General features: G+C 41.7%; 1 long non-coding RNA gene across 1 annotated transcript; it reads right to left on the minus strand.

The window, feature by feature from the left end:
- Positions 1-3977: 3977 nt before the first annotated feature.
- Positions 3978-5933, minus strand: LOC133219505 (uncharacterized). The gene is made up of 2 exons (XR_009727462.1): positions 5780-5933; positions 3978-4899 (listed from the first exon to the last, which is right to left on the minus strand). It is a non-coding gene; the product is annotated as an uncharacterized LOC133219505 (long non-coding RNA).
- Between the last annotated feature and the right edge of the window lie 16704 nt (positions 5934-22637).

Here is a 22637-nt window from a genome sequence, read left to right on the forward strand (position 1 = left end):
GTTTTTTGGGGTTTGGGTTTGGGTGGGTTGTGTGTGTTGGGGGGGGGGTGGGGATGTCTTGGTTGCTGAAGGCTTGTGGACCTGACAGCAGAAGTCTGCTTTGTGCAGGGGCAGTTCCTGTTCTTGGGGAGGAAGTAGCATTTGTGGGCATGGCCTCATGGAGGTTCAGAAGCTGTGAAAGTTGAAGTTGTGAGAGATCTTCAAGTTTTGGAGAGGAAAAAAAAGAACCCACAAATGGCCTAGCTGACAGGTTAGCGAATGAGAAGTAAGATCTGTCTCTGGTATCTGGGGAATTTGTAGTAACTGTGGCATGCCTTACATGGTGAGCTTGATGACTAATCTTCTGAATCTGAAGCTACCCCTTTGATGAAGATGGACTTTGATTCCCTATTTCTTTATTGTCCTTCTGACTCAGAGGTCGTTCACAGCTGCTGCTTCAATGAATATAAGAGCATTACACACAGAGCTGTTACATCCCAGGAGTTTCTGTACCTACAGCCAATCTTCATTTGGCTCACTCTACCCATGCTCACCTGCCTGCACCAGCGGGCCCTGGTGGCAAGTGAAGAAAGGACTGAAAAATCTCCTTGCTCCACTTGTTTTTTAAAGAGGAAGCGTCTTAGCTACTGGGGCTGGATGCAGCTGTAACATTAATGAGAAGGTTTTGTACCCCTGCACTTGGCCAGGACCAAACAGGGCAGTGAGTAATACAGAAGCAGTGGAAGGAGAACAAAGGGAGAGATATAGCACATAGTCTGTCCTCATTCCCTTTCCTGTGTGTTGGTGTGTTTGTGTTTTTTTTTGTGGGTTTGTTGTTTTTTGTGTGGTTTTTTTTTTGGTAGGAAATAAAACCAACATTGGGTTGACTCACGCCAGCTACATGGTGATTAATTTAAAAAAAGAAAGACAACAAGATTGCACAGTACATCTTCTGTCAAGTACACTGAGCCCACGACTGGGTTGGGAAAGAAATACCTATTTGGAGGCAATGCAAGGGACGTGACTGATCTCAGTTTTGAAACAGGTTAGTCACGATGGTGACTGAAAAACTAGAATTAGATCCTTCACAAAAAAGGAAAAAAAGTGCTGCCCAGGTCTCAGTGTTTTCAACATAAAAATTCAGCCGCTACCCACAAACGAGACATCACTTTTTTCCCCATTTCACTCGCATTTTTCAGACAGCATTGTCTGTATCTTTTTAAATTAGAAATTTGAAGTGGAAATGCTTCATCCCATATAGTCCATATACTTATTATGGTATTTAATAAAGATGTACAGATAATGCTGTTGATTCAGGAATATATGTGTTAAACCTATTTGACCTCACATTATTTTAAATAAAAGAGACAGAAGCATCTAGTTTTTCTGAAATTTAAGTAATTAGACTTTTGGAGTCAATGAGGACAGACTGAGTAAGGATGATCATGCTTAGTAAGGCTAGAGAAATCTGTTAACAGACAATCTATCATTGCAAGGATTCTGTAAAGAATTCATTGTTTGACAGTTTGACAAATCAGAAGGAATTTTTGGAGATGATACACTCACGTCAACTTGAAAATTTATAGAACAGCCAACGTAGTCCTGAGTTTATCTGTGTCACTTCTATGAGTAGCTTTGTTAGGATGTCTCATGTTGAACCGGATGAATTTGACAAGCACAATTTGTGAAGATACATTATTAGTTTTTTTCTCTGATCAGAAAACAACAATGCCAAAATCAATGCTATAAAACCATTACCACACTGAAAAGAATTTCAACTTACGCCATCCAAGTTCAAATGAAGTGGTAAAATAAATTGGGATAGAGAAGCAGGTTAAGAAGGCAAGTTTTTCTTACATACTTGACTGACTGAGGAAATTAATTGGATAAAGCCTAGACATCAGTGTCCATAATGTTCCACAATTAATAAATGCTGTGTGACTCATAATGATCTTCTCATTTACACTGGTATTAATGCCAGTTTAATTTCACTGATGTTGCTGAAGTAACTCCTGATGCATGTGAAAAAAGCCTTGATGGAGTTGGTAACATGGCAGGTGTGGCTGTTTCCCTGCTTGCTGCTCTCCTACTACTCTTTGTATTACATTGTTGAGTGTGCTGGAAAGGAGTGAGAAAAAAAAACCCCACAGACAATCAGTTAATGCATTTAGTTTTATGAATGTTAGCTAGAACATTTAATATATGCTTGTTTGGGGGTAGTTATGTACACATCATGTTAAAGGTTTTCCATAGCCTAGTCTGATGTTACTTCTTTGTTGCCACACTATCATTTTGCTTCATGCTCAGCCTATGATCTGCTGGAGCTCAGAAACCAGTTTTCCGTTTAGAGCAGGAGCATAAAGGATGGCCTAGGAAGTCAAGATGTGTCACTGGCCATAGTTGGGTCGAGATTTTGAAAGAGATGTTCTGAGTTTCTTTGGAAAGTTTTCTCAATCTGACCCTTGCCACAGTCTTGTCAATGAAACAGGGAGAGCTCTTTCATACAGCTCAGGACTTTGTGAAACACTAAGGATTGGAAAGCAATCAATTATTATGGAGTTATATGTCACAATGATTTCACTGCTGGATGGATCATGAATTTCATCTAGTATGGCACTTCCTTGCCTTTTATTTTCCTTTTGTTACGATAAAGCCTATGCATAAAGCTGTCAAATAAGAATCATATGTGCACTTACCACACCAATTTTTAACAACATGTATTGGAACTAGGAACTAACTATCGAGGATGATAACACAGCTGTGGCTCACAGTGGGGAGGATGTAAGAAATATCAGCTCAGGTAAGACTCTGGCATCCTTCAGAAATAAGACTGAAAGAGGGTAAAAAACTGTTAATATGTATACGTATGAAGGTATTTAAGAAAACCTGAAAGAAGGAAGAAAAATTGTATCAGCCTACTGTTTCTCTGACAGAAGCAGTAATGCCATCCTTTTCCATTATTCCATACCACAGGTTTCCATGACAGTCAGTCCTGTAGGCAACATCAGCCTTCTCTTAGACAACAGGCATAGCAAAACTGTCTCCTTTAGAAAGGTTTAGAAATCTCCTCAAGTAGCAAAAATGTAATTACATTTTTCCTGTCTGGATAAAGGTGTAGTTATATGGGCAGCTTGCAGCTGCTAGGATTAGAAAAGCGGAGCACGTGGTGAGGAGAGAAGCATACCTGTCCCTTCTACATCACCTGAGACTTCAGGAGCTAAAGGTAACAAAATCCTCAACATAAGATTTGCAGAGATCAGAGTTAAATTTTTTAAGAGGGGAGGTGTTCAACTGAAAATGCAACTGTCCATTTGCTCTGGTTTGGTTAAGAGAGTGTGCCTGGGGATCCTTTATTGCTTCAGGTCTGTGGAGAGAAGCCTGACCATCAGGACCACTGGTCACCTAATTCCCAGTACAGAAAATACGTCCTGGGTTGGTGCTGCCAAAGGAGGCACTGGTGTTTCTGATGGCCTGAGTTCTCAGCCATATATTCACTACACACCAGCTGACTACAAGGTGAGGTACCTCCTAAGTCTTCCAAAATGTGTTTTAACAGTAGTACATAATCCATTTCTCTCTTCTATGCAAACTGTGTCGTGATCAAATGCTGAACCATCTGAGGGATTCAGGGTAGCTTGTTCCTCAGAATCATATATCTCACCCTAACGGGCTAAACCTGTACCTAACTGCAACATTCTAAGAAACTTCAGGTACAAGGAAATACCATGTCAGTAAGGCCTGCCACAGTCATCTACTTAGGTGCCACTGGCTGTGCTTAAACTAGGACCTTTGTGAGTATGGGACTCATCACACAGAGTAGATGTGATGTGAGAAATTGAAGGCATTTTGCAATTTGTGGTGATGCTTGTTTAAGTAACAAGACTTCCCTCCCACTCCAAAAAAAAACCCTGAACAACAGAAAAAAACCTTCATGTCCCTAAACATGAAAAAATCTAAACCTCTTTGGAGATAAATAAAATGTGTGGGGAGGACATGGATACTTTTAAGGTATCTTTAGTTTTATTTCTAATATGGCCACATTTATCCTTTAAAAATATATAATCAGTGTTTCTAAATCTAATCAGTGTTCCTAAATGAAAACCTACTCAGAACTAGAAATTGTGATTTTCCACTAAAGGAATGCTGAACTGGGTGGTCCAGAATCTTTGAATAGTCAGAAGTCATTTTAAAATGTCTGGTTTCCAGTGGGAGGCGTCAGATTTCCAGGAAGAAGGCGTTGTGACAAAGTCTCCTTCTGAACTCTGCATAATATACCTTCATTTTCATTCCCCTTTTTTCCTGCTGCAGAAGAAAGGATGTAAAGAGCAGTTCTGACCTTCCATCTAAGCATTCTCTGATCTGGAGATTAGATGTGAAACACTTTGGAGAGCCTCTAGCTATCAGAGAGACATTATTTCACAGTAGCCTCTCTGTCCCCTGGACTAATACATATATACACACTTGAACATCAACTAGATAAATATTTACTAATCCTATTACAGTTTAAATGGCAACAAATTTAGAAGCAGGGGCAATAGTATTTCCTTAACAACAGTTCCTAATGTGTTGGGGTTTGTTGTTGTTGGGTATTTTTTTAATATACTGCACAGACTGTCTTTCAAGAACTGAAATAATAATTGAGCCATTTTACTAGCAAGCTGAGACCTATCTAACATACTTGTTGGCATGTGCTATAAACCTGAAATGGATGGCATTGTTTTAAAAATAGTTTTAGCATCCAATCTACGCCCCAGACTGGAGGAGTGTTATGAAACCCTTGGCACTGTAAACAATGAGCCAGTGTGGTGGCTCAGGACACAAGCTATCTGAAACTGAGATTCTGAGGCAGTGTTGTACCCCCCCCAGCAGACTGCTTGCAATAGACATCATCAGAGGTGTGAGTTTCAATGACAGAAGGCCCTGCAAAACAGTACATTATGTGAAATCAAAACTCTTTTCTGTCCGCTGTTGAGATTCAGCTTGGAAGAAAGTAGATAGTATATGTAGATGCGCAAGTGTTGCTTTATAACCCAGAAGGGATTTGTTAAACCCTGGTAAACCTGAGCAGAGCTGGAGGAGCAAAGCCAAAATCTACAGGCAAAAATCACAGCACATAAATATCCAGCTACTTGCTTTGTTGGTACAGACATATAACTGGGCATTAACATTTTGTTATAGGCATAGGCAGTATTTAGAAGGCTTGAGTAGTCTCTAATATATGACTCCCAAAGCAAACGTGACAGGGAGAAAGTCTTCATTTCTTTTTGGTCTTGTTTTTATAGTCACATGCTCCCTTCTGCAGAGTGCAGTAGCCTTTACTGAGATTTTTAGGAGAGTGACAGAACAGAAAACACTAGAAAAAAAAATTCAAGAGCTTGAAAGGGAGATATTTCAATGAATTTTCTCCTTAAGGATGTTTAAAACCACTAAAACATAATCTTCTACCTACTATGGTGAAGTCAGCATAGTATTTGCTCAGCTATTTACCTAAATCAAGTTGAAATTAATTATCTTACAAAGGGCTTTGATTTAACCTTTAGCAAATTTTGCACCCCATCACTAAAAGCAGTGAAACAAATAGCCTGTTCAGAAGCATAAGGGAAGAACAGAGAGTGCAGAACACCGCACTGAAAAAAGATCCAACATAATGTTGAAATTAGGTGTATATTTCGCAGGGCTGCCTCATTAACTTTATGGTAAAGAATGATTTCTGATCAGCATAGATATGTGAAGCAATAGGCAAGCTGTTCTTCCCACTACTTTTAAGTTTGACTAAGATTTCCATGACTAAAGTGAATACCGTTTTCTTTCCTCCATTCTTTCTTTTAAGAGAATTTGAGACAGCCAAGTGCTAGTAGGTAAATGTGGGTAGCACTGGGGATCTTGTAAGGGCAGGTGTTAGGAAAGTCAGTAAAAGGAGGAAGTTCCCAATACACTGTGCATCCTTATTTGGCACTGAAGTGAGAACAAAGGTTCATTACATACCAGGAAACAGTAAAAACAAACAGTGGAAAAAGAGAAGCTTATATTTGCTTGCCAGCTTCTTACAAAAAGAACCGTTTCTAAAGGCTTTTACAACTACACCCCTATACCAAGTGGTTGTTTACACCAGGGGTTTAACTTTTAACTTCTGTAATTATACACCTAGAGATAGACGTATGGAATTCATTTTGTGGCACTGGTAGTCAAGACAGGTTCTGGAATCTAATGTCACTTCTGCTGACTGCAGTACTGGATCCTTGCCTGGGGTGTTACCAAGCTAACCAGTGACTCATGGCTACGGTAGATGATTCTTTTTTAAAAATGCTGATGATTTTCTTTTTTTCTTGAAAAGTAAGGTCATTGCTAAACTATTCTATTGAACAAGTGCTGATGTCGCAGCCATTTAGGACTTCAGTCGATGGGTGTTCCTTTTAATTAGTGCTCAAGTCTTTGTGTGTGTGAGCTTATCTCTAAACCCTGGAAGTGTAATTTGCAAGTGTAACCAAGAAGGCTTTAAAAAATATGTTGAACAGAGTATTTAAATATCAGAATTTAAGATACCTTTTGCCAAATTTAAGCTGAATTAGAAAAAGGAAAAAAAGTTCTACCTTAGTTCAAGAGCTAACCTCATTTTCATGCCTTCATGGTGGTTTTTGTGGATTTATATTCCTGAAGGAAAAGCTAGGCACAACAGAAATCTTGTACAGTTTATCTAACTCTATAATAGTATAAATAAACCTACAGTGTAGGTGTTACCTGTAAAAAAATAGCATTTTGGCAATATTGTATTTTAGTGTTCTTTGCTAATGATAAAATACCATGTTCCTAGGCCAGGGCCCCCCTAGGTATGTTCATTGTACAGAACTGCAGTCCTTGCAGAGCTGATGGCTTGTATCTCCGTGTCTCTTTTTCATGGCATAGGGCCACAGCACTCAGTTCACGGAGTCTGCAGAGGTGGAAAATCATGATAATTTTCACACAAGTAAAGATGGATATATTCACACACAGGACCAGCAAGACATTTATGTAAAGTATGATGTGACTTTAGAGGACTTGAAGGAGCTTGAGAACCAGCTGCTGCTTGTGGCCAGCCAGTACAATGAGAAAGATAAAAGTAAGATATTTGCAGGTCCAAAAGACCTGTGATAACTTGGTTTGAAGGTATGCCAATCCTATGACTTCTTGAATGGTTGCTGTATTTCTTCAAGACCAAATGGTGACTGGATTTTGGGGAGCTTTCTTTATCCTCCTAGCTAGATAAGTGATAAATGTGTTTCAAGGACCTAACTGAGCATGTGGAATTGTTTCTCACATGTTGTTAATGTCAGAGTTTTGCACTTCTTCAGGGTCATAGACATCAAAGTCATCCTGGAGGGGAAAATAACACAGAAGGGACATTTACTGATTTAGTTAAGTAATACAATGAGCAAGCACATCTTCAAGGCACAGAGAGAAAGCCAGAAAAGAAGAAGGTTAATTGTTTCTGAATATCTTTTAATTAATGTATTGGACTGCTTTTCTCCAGAACTAAATTTACCTCTGAGCACTTTGAAACTTTTGTCTGTTTTAAATAAGATATGGGAAAATATTTGATGTTCTAGGTTCTAGACTTCTTTTTTCTCCTGCTATGTTTTCTTTTTTTTAGCAGCAAGAACTGAGCTGAGGCAGACTGTATTACACATTTCTAAAAACAGCAGCTGTACTTCCTAGAATAGGAAGAAGCTAGTAATTGTAGAAATCAGTGATTAAATCAGCACAAACACCTGTGGTATCCAGAGAATTGCACAGAATATTTCTTACAGCACTGGAATTACTTTCTGTATGGCTAGGATAATGTTTCTGATGTTTTAGTATGCTTTCCTAAAATTGAATGTTCTGACAAAAAATGCAGCGCTGAGTTGAGGACTACGATGACCAAAAATCTTTACAAACCTCTGAATGCCTAAATGCCTGCTAGGACCTCCTCTGAAGTAACTTGAAGGTCTCATTGCAGACCTGGATCGTCTTTCTGTGTCATCTTTCATGTGAAGAGAGACTGAGAGAGCTGGGACTGCTCTGCCTGGAGAAAGCTCAGGAAGGACCTAATCAATATGTATAAATAGCTGGTGGGAGGGAATGAAGAAGACAGTCCCCACTGACAGGACCAGAGGCACTGGGCACAAATTGAAACACATGAAAATCCATCTGAACACAATAAAACATTTTTTTTACTGCAAAGGTGGTCAAACACTGCCACAGGTTGCCAATAGGTCTGTGGAGATACTCAAAATCTGACTGGACAGTCCAAGGCAACTCATCCTATGTGACGTTGCTTTAGAGCAGGGGGTTTGACTAGAGGTCTTCCAGAGATCCCTTTCAGCATCAGCCATTCTGTGATTCTGTCATTACAGGAGGCAGACTACTGAATGAGTCTGGTATAGCAGTTCTTGTGCTTATAAGCCACTAAATTATTACCCTTGCGCATTATACTTGAGGACTGATCATATATAACCTGTCCAGGTTCCTCATGCTCCTTCTTGTTATGGCCTCTTTCTGTGTGCCATGGACCCAAGCACTTTTAGTGCTGACTTCTCAGTGACCATGAACTTCAAATAACTCCCTTGTTTAGCTTTTGAAAAATAAGATACTTAAAGTCTGGAGCTGAAGAGTAGCTGCTGAACCTCATGGCCGATTTTTAACTCTAGCTCCAAACATTTCAGATTCACACTACTTGATAAATCACTTATTGTCAACATTTCCCCAGTTTAGACAGTGTTACAACCAAGAAGCCAAAAGCATGACTTTAATGATTTCTCATGGGCTGTTAGTGTAGTGATCTTTCTGCCTTTCTTCACAGTCATTTTTAAATTATGAAGACTGACTTTTCTAATAGCAAGCCGTCTGAAAAGAAAGCCCACCCTGGGGTCAGCATTCTGACCTGCTGTATCTCTTTATAAAATGTATCTTTGGGTAGTCTGCTGCTTTTCTTTGCTCTGAGAGTGAAGGTGAGGAGGTGAAGATTATCCAAACATGATTTGGTGCAGTGAAAAATTAAGTTTCTCTTCACTTTCCTCCCTGTTTGTTTTTTTGTGTGTGTGCTTTCTCTGGCTTTCTCTCTTGATGTGGGTCTTTTGAACTCCAGCCTCTCAAGGAATATTTGTTGTGCTTGTTCTTTGCCTTGCAGAGTACTCTGGGTCCCTCCAAAGCTTATGGGACTTGAAATATTATCCTGGTCTAATGTTCCCTGGCAAGCAAAAACCAGAGCCCTCTGCTGTAAATAGAATTACCACAAGCCCTGGGACTCTAAGAATGTGGAAACCCCTCTGATACGGGCATCTGCTTTTTTCCTCCTTTTTTTTTCTCATCTTAGGCAATGTAACTTGTGAGCAATTCAGTGGCAGCAACCTTCTTGGCTGGGCATGTGCCTCTGTGGATCCATGTGCTGTGCTGCTTTACCTCTGGACCTGTGACGCTGCTCTCTTGGAAAAGAAAAGCAAGGTACAGAAGCTTTTCTTGGTCTGAAACTGGTGATTTACAATCAGTTCATGTCAGGTTGTGTGAAGTTCCCTTTCATTTCGCATTGTGTATACACATGGATTCCAGAGCGATCAACTGTGGTTGGTGGTATGGGTTTCAGATGCTCTGGGAGCCTGATGCTGGGCTGGGTGCTGTGAGTTGTATCCAAAGGACCACATGGTATGGCCTTTGCAGAAAGGGAGCAGACATTTTCTGGTCAGCCAGCAGCCTGTGTAGCTGCTGTGCCAGGGGCTGGGAGCATTTCTGCAAGGTCTCAGGGAGAGTCCCCCGCCACTGGAAAGGTTGATTTGGAAAGACAAGGCCATCTCACTCTTGTGAAACCCCACCTGGAGTACTGCATTCAGCTCTGGGGTCCCCAACATAAGAAGGATGTGAACCTTGTTGGAGCAAATCCAGAGGAGGGCCACAAAGATGATCAGGGGGCTGGAACACCTCTCCTGTGAAGACAGGCTGAGAGAGCTGGGGTTGTTCAGCCTGGAGAAGGCTCAGGGGAGACCTTAGAGCAGCCTTCGAGTACTTAAAGGGGGCCTACAAGAAAGCTGGAGAGGGACGTCTTGCAAGGGAATGTAGTGACAGGACAAGGAGAAATGTCTTTAAACTGAAAGAGGGTAGATTTAGATGAGAAGTGAGGAAGTTATTCTGGTGAGGCACTAGCACAGGTTGCCCAGAGAAGCTGTGGCTGTCTCATCCCTGGCAGTGTTCAAAACCAGATTGGGCAGGGATTTGAGCAACCTGGTCTAGTGGAAGGTGTCCCTGCCCATGGCAGGGGGTTGGAACGAGATGAGCTTTAAGGTCTCTTCCAACCCAAACTGTTCTGGGATTCTGTATCTCCAAAGCAAAACTGCAGAGTGCTTTTTGCCCCTACTTGCATGCCAGGGAATGGAGTACATGCAGGCTAGGTAGAATCAGGTCCAACCCAGAGATGTCTGGGCCACCAGGAAGTCCAAGATGCAAATATTTTCTGAGGTCCTGTCTGTTCCTGGTTTCTGGGGCTCGTGCAGGGAACTTTGGATTGCAATTATTGCATCTTTGTGAGGCCCAGGGAAGAGAGACTGAGACTGCAGCTGGCTAGGCCCCCCCAGTTGGATTACCCTCTGTCAGAGGAAACCAGAGAAGTATTTTGTATGTTATTGCATGAAAATAAAATCAATTTCTTAATAAAACCTATATATATGATTATATATTACAGATTTATTTCTTGCTTGTTAGTTAATATGTTTGAGAAAAAAATGCCATGATTTAGTATGGAGCTAAACAGCAAACAAACCAACACTAGAAAACCAACAAAAAACAAACCATCCCATTAAGTGATTTGTATCTTTGTGATTCACAAGGGCCCGTTGCACATCCTGCGGGCTTTCCCCCTCCTCTCTCTGAATCTAGTCATGTGTCTCTATTTTTTGCCAATGAGACATGAAAGCGCACAGGGTTCAGTCTTAAAAGATGAAGGTTAGACAAGTTCAGCGAAGGGACCCAGAGGAGCCTGGAAGCGTATTTCTGTCAGAACCACCAGTCCTGAGGACAGTGCTGTGAGAGTCAGGAAGTGGAAAGGAGCAGGTAGTCCTCTTCAGAAGCAAAAAGAAATGACACTAATTGAGGTTACCTTCACACACTTGAAATGTTTCATTCTCAGTCCTAGAGCAAAACAGTGCAGCCTTCAAAATAGGAAGGGTAGAGAGTGTTAAGGAATCTCCTGTGTATCACTGAAGAGGCTTTAAATAGAAAAGCTTTTAGAATAAAATGGTTGTATGTAGTTTAGGAAATGTCTGAAGGCCACTCACCCATTTTCAGAGGGGCTCTGTGCTGCAGAGGTATATAAAATACCATCTAATTGCATAGTTTAAATTTCTGCTCTCATCCCAATAGACTTTGCTTTCTGTTGCTGTATGATCATCCAACCTCAGTGAATCTACCTTTTATTTTTTTATCACAGGCCTTCTGTATAAGGAAACTTCCTTTCTTTTTGGAAGAAAAACTCCCACTGGAGAAGAATGAAACCTCTAGAGCAACAATACATTAATTCTCTTCCAAAGCCATCAAAGAGTATATTCTGGAACTGCTCTCACAACCCAGCTCCCTAGGCAGGATTAAAAGGACACATGTGCTGTTGCTGGATGTCTTTCACTTTTAGCTGAAACTAAATGGATGTGGGTCTTGCTAGTTTTGTTTCCAGCTGGGACAGTTCTTTCTGCATGAGGAATCAGCACTCTGTTCAGCAGCTGAGACATCTTAGCTTAACCAATATAAAACTTGCTAATGGCCTATTGTTCAAGCACTATTCAAGTTTCCTCCAGAACAGTTCAGGTCAGGCAGGTGTGAATCAGGGAATTTGCTGAAATCTGAATTCTCAGCTACTGGGTTATCTCCTAAGCCCTTCTGTATCTTCCTCTTCCACAGTTTTCTGGTCTCAGTATGGAAAGTAACATAGATGCTTTTCTACTTCCGTGTCTATGCAAAATAGCCAGACCTAGATCATTTTGTATTGACATGACCGGTTTGTCCAGAAGCAAAAGCTCTGGATGTTCATATTTCCAATCCCCTAACTGCCACCTCACCAAAAAGTACTACAATGTCATCTTGAGAATTCACGCATGCTGTCATACTTAGCACATTTCATCTTCTGTCCTAAGCTGTGGGTAATTGAAACTAAGTTTTTTGTTTAAATTAAAATTTACAGCTATTCTTGGTAGAGGAGCCTGAAGAGGGCATGTGCCTTTATACATCTTTAGTTATCTTAAATTAATTTGGAGTTTCTCCAAAAAACGTTAAGTAACTGTGACAGTCATTGCCAAATGAGATAACAGAGAGTCCTGGATGAGTCTGCAGCTTTCAGGTTGGGGGAAATGGATTTTTTCAATGATATGTAACCAGTATATGTGCTGGAAAAGAAACAGAGAATAGATTAGTCATGGAAAGAAGCAGGTGTTTTTGAAGCAGTAATTACATTGCTTTGTTACTTAAAGAAAAAATACATAGAATGAAATCTTCATGCCTTAGTAGAAGAAACCCAGCATTAACTATCCGAGATTTTGGAAGAAATTCCTCCTGTGGATGGTTTATTCCACGTCCTGTTCTTGAGCTTTCTGATGACTGTAATAGCCTGTGCAGAAACAAGATACCACATCAGCTCACTACTGTTTTGATACAGGCAGCAACCTTGGCCTTCAGAAATCTTTCCCCAGCAAAGAATTTTTGGGTGAATAAACACTTCTAAATGTGCTTCTGAATATCAGTTCAGCTTCTAGATGTTTACTTCAAAGCTTACTAACATGCTCTGGACCCAGAGGAAAGAGTTGCTTTGGCCCAAGCAACTGACATAATGTACGATTTGGTCGCAAGCTTGAATATTTCGTCAGTATCTACAAAGATGAATGCATCTGTTTGCAGCTTCACCTCCAACTGCTGAAGGACACAGTAAACCAACAAGTAGGTTTTGAATTTATGGTATATCCATCTTTGGCAAGTGGGAGGTGACATCCACAATGGGAAACTGATTAAAGCCTGCATGGGTTTAGAGTGTTAAGATGGGTCAATACTGATTTGGATGGATGTTTTGTAAACTGAAGGTCTCAAGAGCAGAAAGCTATCAATTCCTCAGTATCAGAAATAAAATGTTGGAAAGATGGCAGAGCACTGTGTCATGTTAAAGCTACATCTGTTATTGAGACAATTAGAAATAGTTGAGAGATGTGGAAGATAAATAAAATTATATTTTTTTTTTCTGTAATGCAGTGGATAAGGAGCTAGCCCTGTTTAAAGTAAAAGAGAAGAGACTTCAAAGAGAATATAAACAAAGCTTTTAGTTTAAAGTGTGCTTTGAAAAGCAATGTATTTCAGACAGTTGTGAATTCCTGTGCTAATAATTAAAGCACAATACTTGAAATCCTCACATTTTTCCCCTGGCTTAGAAATCTGCCTCAGCTTTTCTGTTTCCTGCCACAGGGTATTTTGTTTCTCTGAGGTTTGAATTTCAGAGGCTGAAAGTCGGGAAGTTTAATTAGCTAACTTTTGTAAATGAGCTTTTAGCCCACAAATAGAAGTTTGGGGTTTGGTATAAGAGGCTACTGTTGTTCTGCTGTCACCACTAATGATACCATATTGCTAGCAATAGAAAATGGAGTGTTGTCAGCATCATTGGAGCTCTAATTTTTTTCTGAAGACATATGAAATATTCAAAATGATGTTAGCAGGAATAATTAATCTAGAGTGGGTACATATAGAATTAACTCGAGCATTTATATATCTGAATAAAATTTTTTGCAGCTTGTGTTTAAATGAAGAATAGTTGGGTTTGCCTTGACTTCTAGCTATGTATTAATTTTATTGGCTAATAACTTGTGTTTATTACTGAGATTTAGAAAGATACCCAGAAGGAATACCTCCACAAGATTTGTCAGGAAGGTCATAGAGAGTGAATTTGGACTTCCTTATAATGTAATTGTTAAGCAGCTCATCTCTCTTAACACTAGAGTATGGGTAAATAGTAACAGTTTTATTTTTCTGGAGAGTAACTCTTTCTGTTCTAGTTTATGTGATTGTATTGGGGTTGCATATCAAGGTTTTAGTAGTGGAATAGCTACAGGGGCAGCTGCTGTGAAAAGTTGCTAGAAGTTTCCCCCATGTCTGATAGAGCCAATGCCAGACAACTCCAACACAGACCTGCTGCTGGGTCATCAGTGATAGTGGTAGTACCTCTGAGATAACATATTTAAGGAGAAAAAAACATGTGCAACACCAGCAGCTGTCAGAAAAGAGGAGTATGTGTTGCTTTTACATATACTATATGTGAGAGCAAGAACTCTGCAGTCACCAAGGTCAGTGCAGAAAAAGGGAGGAGGTGCTCCAGGTGCCAGAGCAGAGATTCCTCTGCAGACCATGGCGCAGACCATGCTGAGGCAGGCTGTCCCCCTGCAGCTCATGGAGGTCTACAGTGGAGCAGATATCCACTTGCAGACCACAGAGGACCCCATGCTGGAGGAGTAAAAGAGTGTGAGGCATCGTCCCTTGAGGAGGAAGGAGCAGCAGAGAAAACCTGCCATCTGACAACAACTCTCATTCCCCATCTGCCTGTGCCACTGGTGGGGAGGGAGGAGGCAGAGAATTTGGGGTGAAGTTAAGCCTGGGAAGAAGGAATAAGTGACAGGAAGGTGTTTTTTAAGATTTGGTTTTATTTCTCATTATCCTACTCTGATTTGATTGTTAATGACTTAAGCTAACTTTCCCAAGTTGAGTCTGTTTTGCCTGTGATAGTAATTGCTGAATGATCTCCCTGTCCTATGTCAACCCACAAGCATTCAGTTATATTCTGTCTCCCATTCTTTGCTTTGGTGGGCCCCTGGTGTTCAGCCAGGGTCAACTCACCACACTGACTGCAAAAATTTGGGATCCAGCACTTAAAACTAAGACTTATCTGAAAAAATGACAGCCTTAGGGTGGATCAAACAATACATAGAGATCTCATGCTACTTACATAGCCAGAAAAACAATTAAGGAACAAAGTAATTCCTGCCCCAACACCTTTACACTGTCCTTCCATGACAACAGATTTGACAGTTGCATCTTGCAGTGCACTGGGACGTTAATATTCCTGTAGGTACAGAAATTAAGCAGTAATGATGAAAATAGGTACTGAGGTTAGCATAGCTTGAGGCTCGCTGCACCAGTATTCTGACCAGGCTTTATTATTTTCACTAGCCCCTGGAAAGTCTATTATTTTGAGCACAGCTGCCTAGTTGGATGTGTGTGTACTGTGTTTCCACACATGGAATTCACACGTACCTGCAGTACAGACCTGCCCCATGTTCCCCATCCTGCAGTTGTGCACCAATGTGGGTTATGTGAAGCACTCACATAGCAGCTAGCACCCACCCAGAAGCCAAGAGCCCCTTGCTCTGGTGCCTTCTGTTTCCTGCCTCTGTCTGAAGCCCCTTGCCCTTATTCCTCCTCCTACAGACATTTTGATTTTGTATTGGTTATCTGAGGCCTTATTTTCAAGTGCAGGCAGTTTTAATGGGTGGGCATAACAGACATGAAAATGTGGTTAATAAAACATGTCAGGTAATGAAAGAGAATTTTAAACATTTTCTGTTTTCATTAGCAAATGAGACTACTTAAATGTGTTCCAACATAATTATGTTTATTAAGGCTTCAGTTCTATTTTCAGATTTGATGATTGATCTTTGATGTGCACTAAAGCCATTGCAATTTATGCTTGCAAATTAAGCAATTGCAATGTGTATTTATATATACATCTTATAAAAGCCTTATTTGAGAGCTATTTATTCTTTATTTGGTTTTGATGCTTTTAAGTCCTACTTTGAAGAATATTTATTTGCTGGAGTTTCACTCTTTCCTTGGTCTGCTGTGCTTGGTACCCAAAGATCTTGAGTATATTTACCAGGAATTCTACAGCACCTGCAGATGAAGAACAGCCAATAATGCCATCAATCTAAAAAAGCAAGTACTTTGGCTAGTAGTTGATGAGTGGCTAACTGTAAAAAGCCAGAAACTTTCTACAGCTCTCAGATTCAACAAGATGCCAGTTCCATTTTTGCTTATGCTAATAACCTTTAGTCTTTAAAGTAAAATGCCCGAGAATGTGGTCTTGCTAATTCAGTTACACTTGCTGGCTAAAGTTCTAGTGATGCCATTCTTAATTCAATACTTTGCTTAAGATTGGTGAAGATCCTCTCTATCCACCTTTAAAACATGATTTTTTTTTTCCCTATGAATAACCACAGAAAGGTATCTAGCAGCCTGATCTCACTTTGGAAGAAAGTAAGAACAATCAGCTTAATGAGAAGGAAAATTTGCACACTTAAAATTGATGTGAGATCATAGTAAAACCTCCAGGTTTCGTGCGTGTGTGTGTACAGTCTGAAAAAAAAAAGACTGGACATTAAAGCAAATGTTGTTATAGGAGGAACCAGTTAATGTCCACCATTTCCTGGTGTAGGACTTGGAATTTGGTTGGTTGCAATTCTGATAAATGCTAATTATTGTGAATGAAATTACTGATGCTGGATGTCTCTATTAGGCTGAAGGTTTGTTTTGTGGGGGTTTTGTTATTGTTGCTGAGAGCAACAAATGGAAAATAAATTATATGTTTTCTGTACACGACAATAATACAGCTGTGTTTGGAGCATATATTTCAAATTTGGGAAGGCTCATTAGGTAATGATATGCCAAGTCTGACCAGCATAAACTAAATTAAAATACACTATTGCAACATGCTCAGTAGGAAGACATTATCTGAAGTTGCTGTGTGCCCTGGTATATCTATAACCTGAGGCAATCAGGACTTTCCACTGCAATAATAGCTGTGGCTTAGGCGATCCGTATTTGATTTGAGTCTGAGCACTGAAAGTGAGCACAAGGAGCTCTTAGCCTGCACTGTCACTTGTGTTGCCTTCACCAAAGTCAGTGGAGGAAGCTAGTTTAGCAGATTGAGAGGAGATGAAGCAGCTCTGTTAGTGGAACAGGAGCTGGACAGGAGTGCAGAGAAAATGCAGCTGGCTTGGAAATTGGGATGCCAGCCAGTTAATGGGAATGAAGACTGAAGTAGATGAAAAGATGGGAGATACAGACTAGAACTATGATCCAGTGAGTTCCTTCCTTTTAGAAGGAAAATATATGGGGGAAAATTACACTGCAAAGTGGGGCTGGAACAAGGCGGCACCTTGGGTGGTGGTGGAGGGCCAGGATGGGGTTGGTAAACAGGGTGGCACAAGCTGCCAAAACCCACTGCTAGAAGGGCTTTCTAATCAAGGGAGTGGGGATGAAAATGAAAAGTCTGAGGTGTGGAGGGAGAACTAGTTAGGTTAAGAGACTGTGAAGTGTCCCACTACCCCCTTGTCCATAGCAGATCGCAAACAATTCTTTACTTTTAAGATTTTAAATCCTAAAAGTTAGTTGCAGGGATCTGTGCACGGATCATAAAGTTACCACAATGCTGTTGTCATGGGAGAAAGGGAAGGATTTTTTTGTGTTAACTTCTTGCCCATTCATTTTCCTCCAACAGAAGCTGCAGGTGAGACAAACACACAATCAGACAATGTTTAGAAGGCATTAAGGTTGTAAAAGTCTAGCATTTAAATTCTAGGAAATTTACTTTTCTCAGAGCAGATTTAATTTTAATTCCTTTTGCACAGACATGATGATGCAGTCTTTACATGCTCACATATTGTTTTTCTTTATGACTACATGTGCTAAGATTAAGATTTCTGTCATTCCTGGACTGTTCCTTTTGTGTCCTTGGACCTTATTCTTTCGTATTTTCCCAACCCTTCACTAAGGATGGTTTTACAAGACCCAATTTTTATTCCCCATCTGACTTCATAAACATCTTTCAACTTCATAATAAAAAAAATACCCAGGGGTGAGGTACAGATGTTGCCAGCCTGGGAAGAGGTGGTTTTCCTATGTAGAAATATCAGAGGCCACACCAAAAAAACCCACCAAAACCAAAACCAAAAAACAAACAAACAAAAAAGTGAATTCTGAAATTACAAGACTAAATGATCCCCAGGAAGCTGTGAGAATGTTCTCTCTCACCCCAAGCCAGGATCAGCTATACTTACGTTCTTCCCATGAGATAAGTAGTTGCCCTGTTCTTAAAGACATTATAAGACTTTTCCAAGCAGTTGTAGGGTTCCACCAGCTTCACCATTATCAAGGCACAGACCTGCTTTGTTACAGTCTAAGCTTATTACCTCTTATCCTCATTGGAAATAGGGAACATGCTATTCTTCTAGCAGCTTTGTGAATAAGCACATGAAGATGGGATGTCCTGTCCCACCCATCCAGAGTCATAGAATTACAAAAGCATGTTGTAAAGTACTGGGTAAGAGGGACAAAATAAAGTTGCACAACTTCTGACACTGAACACTCAGGGTGTTGTCTTTAAAGGAAAAACTGCTTGGGTTTGTTGTTTAATTTATTTTTTTTTTCAGTGTAGCTGTGAAGGTGTAGCAAATGGCGGGTGTTGAAATCTGGACTTCCATTACTAATAACTGCATGGCTGGGTTCAGATTTCCTCATGATTTGTGATTCATTGATTGTAAGCAGTGTGAAGACACTCAGCTATAGCAGTGGCCATATCCATCCCATCTGACATGAGCAGGGTGCACAATTGTACAGGTTGTGACAGCTGGAGACAAAGACCATCTTTTCATGCACACAGGGCCAGATGTTCCTGTCACCACTTCCACACCACAACAGCCAATGGGCCATTGTTTTCTTTCCAGCTTTCCACATAACCAAGCTGCAGCTTCTGATCATTTTTCTTTCCTGGGGTTTCTGCTCTTTTGGAGGCTTCCACCATCCCAGTGAAAACGGGTTCAGCTCTGTTGAGTTACCTGACCATGAGTTTACTGTCCTCATTTTGGGAGCATCATGTGCTGGGACCTGCACACTCTCTAGAGATGGAATGGCCTCAGGTAGTCATAAGTCAGTCAAGTTAACAGGGCCCCTGCTTTAGAGAGGTATATACATCTGAAGGCCTTCTGAATTTTGATTACTCTAAAAAAAGGCAAATGTGTTAAATGTAAAAGAATAAACAAGATAAACATTGTTAAGTCTTTCAAGTAAAGCCAGCTTTATAGATACAGTGTCTTTACGTTTGAAGCAAGTGGCAAAACACTGGTGTATTTTTAGGGGTCAAGATAGGTCAGGTGGGCACAATTCTGGCCTTGCATGGGTTGCCAGTTACAACTTACTTCTGAAGAAGAAAAAGGAGACTGGTCTCCTTAAGTATTTAAAGACCTTGTTATCTGTATGTAAATGCTTTCTGGTTCTTTTTCTTTTTTTCCTTCTTTCCTTTCTTTGCAGGGGACATCACCAGGCAGGTGACCCAAACTAACTGAACAGGTATCATGCTCAGCAATGAGAAAACAGAAAGGGTTTTAGGAGGATGAACCACCTTCTGCCCAGAAACTGGCATCAATCTACCCACAGGAGGTGGCGAGCAGTTGCCTCTGCCTCACTTGTGTTATTTTCTTCAATTCTTCCACTTCTTGACACACATCTACACACATGCCTTTTTCTTGCTTTTATTCCTCCATCCCGTATCACAGCAGGAGTGAGTGGAATCGAGGGAGCAGCTGTGTGGTACTTCACTGCCCACTGAGGACAAGTCACACCACCTGAGCTGTATGGTCCAACTCTGAAGCTGCTCCTGCTTTGCGCACAAGACCCATAAGCTTCTCCCAGTCTAACCCATCCTGCTGAGGAAGGAACAAGCTTCTTTATTACAGACCTCCCTTGCAAAAATAGCTCCCAGTTTGCTAACAGCTACTGCCACAGGCAAAAGACCAGCCAATCCAGCCCCGAACAGCCACAGCACAGGAGGTGGATTTGTGTGCGAGATTCACAACGCGGGTACTCCACCTGGCTAGAACTCCGTGCTGTCCTGTGGGACACACAACACATCGCTTTGTAGCAGTTATGTCATTTTATTGAAGTCTCACACAGGCAGGAGGAAAGCATCAGTTTAGCTTAATCACAGGTAGAGAAATAAAGTGTAACGGAAGCAAGTACACCGCCGGGTGTGCACACCCAGCAGCGCCCCTCAGGGCAAGACAAACGCTTCCAAGCCCCTGCACGGCACCAGCCCTTTGAGGCGCACACAAGCGCGGATTTCCGGCGAGGTGCTTTGTTCGGTGTGTTTTTAAGCTCTCTCCACGGAAGCAGCAGACCCGCACAACTCGCCCGCTTGACAATGGCGGACCGGCTCTGCCGGTCCTCCTGCCCGAGCAGGGTCCCGTCAGCGTCCGCCTGGCAACCCCGATCTGCCCAGCAACAGGGCCCCGCCAGCCAATGGCAGGTTTCCCTCGGCAAAGCGGTGGGAGCCGGCGGCCAATGGCTGTGCGCGGCAGAGCCCTGCGGGGACGTGCCCCGAGGAGCGGGTGGCTGCGGAGCTCGCCACAGCCTCCTGCGGGCACCGCTGTGGAGCATGGACGGGCTCAGGTGTTTAAAGTGAGCCACTGCAGCATGTTCCGTGCTGGCAGGACAGGCACCGGCCTCGTCCCACTGCATGAGCAACGCAAGCCTGAGAGAAGGCATGCACCCTGCCAGGAGAGACAATGCCTGGAGAGGGACTGCAATCGCAGGACAAGAGGAAATGGTTTTAAGTTTAAAGAGGGAGAGATTTAGTCGAGCTATTAGGAAAAAAATCCTCACTGTGAGGGTGGTGAAGCACTGGCACAGGTTGCCAAGGGAAGCTCTGGCTGCCTCATCCCTGGAGCCCCGAGGACTAGAGCAGCTCTGCTCTGGAGACAGGCTGAAAGAGCTGGGTGGGTTCAGGCTGGAGAGGAGAAGGCTCCAGCGGGACCTTAGAGCAGCTTCCAGTGCCTAAAGGGGCTACAAAAAACCTGAAGAGGGACTTCAGACAACGGCTTGCAGGGACAGGACAAGGGGGAATGGCTTTAACCTGCCAGAGAGGAGACAGAGATGAGATCTTAGGCAGAAGCTCTTCCGTGTGAGGGTGGTGAGGCCCTGCAACAGGGTACCCAGAGAAGCTGAGACTGCCCTGATTAAAGCAGCATCACCTGGACACTGCATTGGGACCAGCTGATGTGTAGAGCGGAGCTTCAGATATGCTGGTGGGAACATAGCCAGCTTCAGGTGCAAGTGACCAAGGGGAAGTGGTAAGAGAGCCTTGCTTAAAGGAGTAGAAGGACTTTGAAGAGTTCAGCACTGAGTTTGGGAGTTTGCTGTGCAACTGGGGCTCACCTAATGGCCCAACAGCCTTTCAAAGTATGTCAGGGCTTCACAAGTTGTTCTTAATTGGGGGGGACGTGAAAGAATGTCATCCCTTCCCGTGTGCCTTCCTTGTCCTTCATATTAACAATAAATAATAATACAATACTCCTGAGAGTACCAGGAATCTCGCAAAGCCTCTGAGACTCTCCACAGACCTAGATCTTCCCCGGTTCATTATGTGGGGTGTGGAAAAAACTTCACTCCTCTGCAGTCTGTGTTACTGATACCTACCTAAAGGTACAGCCACTGCAGGGGAAGAATGGTCAACAAAAAGATGTCCTCAGTACTCAGTTGTGACTGATTACATGAACTTAAAAAATGGACTTCAGTATTCACATACTAGGGTTTGGTTTTTTTTATGGTAGAGATCTGCCAATGTTGGTATTACTGCAAATGCAGGGAAGGGTTGACTTGAAAGTGAGCAGGTAAAAGTGCTGTATTTGTAATGCTTTACTGCCTCACAAAGGGCATCTAATTTGGACGCAGAACATTGTTGCAGTGAGTAAGCATTTCTGTGGATTTCAGTGTACATAGTTTCCCACAGATTTAAATTTTTATGGAAAGTTGCACATTTCTGAGTGGCAAATACTATGTGTGCTTAGTTAACAGTCTTATAAGCAGGCAAGTTGTGGTTGCTATCAGGTATCATTTTCTGCTGCGCACTCTTAACTTCACAGCAAGGATAAAAGTTGTTCTTAGGAGAAAATCACCTTTCCACTGAGAAGTCTAGTAGTCTTCTTCTTTTGTAAGCTATTATTGGCTTCTACTTGGCTGCCTAATCTTCTGCGGCTGCACTGCTCAGGTTCTGCGCAAGGTGACTTACACATTGAGTGCCCCTTCCTTCTCTCAGTTTTAGTAATAAAAGCTCTACAGACATTATGATTTGTGTTTTTGTGCATTTTCTGAAGTAATTTTTTCTTTTATATGACTACCCTTCTCCACTGGTTTGGACCACCTACTATATTGGGGGGAATAAAACAGACAAACCAACAAACAAAAAAAAAACAAAACCCCAAAACACAGAGAGAGGGAGCCTCCATTTGTGTTGCGGGAGGTATGTTTGCTTGTTATGTGGAGATGGAGCCTGCCTGGGATTTGCAGATGTTCATTAGGTCAAAAGTTGAGGCCATGTTGCTCCTCAAAACTAACGTGAGAGGCCCTTTGCCAGTGAAAATGATAAAATTTTGTCAAAAGGAGGAGCAGCAGGAATTCACTGGCCGAATGAAGACAAAGATGCCTCCTGCAGAGTTTTAGACAGAGAATTGTTTTAATTGCCTTCTTAGGAAAAATAGTGCTATGTAAGAAAAGGCATACAAGAAGTACAAGCTTTGTTCACCACCAGAGGTAGGAAAGCATAAAAATTGTTCTGGCTATGCTGATCTTTACAATGATAATCTACA

This window comes from Neopsephotus bourkii, unplaced genomic scaffold (assembly GCF_033783945.1).
Source record: "Neopsephotus bourkii isolate Nb327-2 ecotype Australia unplaced genomic scaffold, CSIRO-AGI_Nbou_v1 NB_1358, whole genome shotgun sequence".
In the NCBI taxonomy this organism is placed as follows: Eukaryota; Metazoa; Chordata; class Aves; order Psittaciformes; family Psittacidae; genus Neopsephotus; species Neopsephotus bourkii.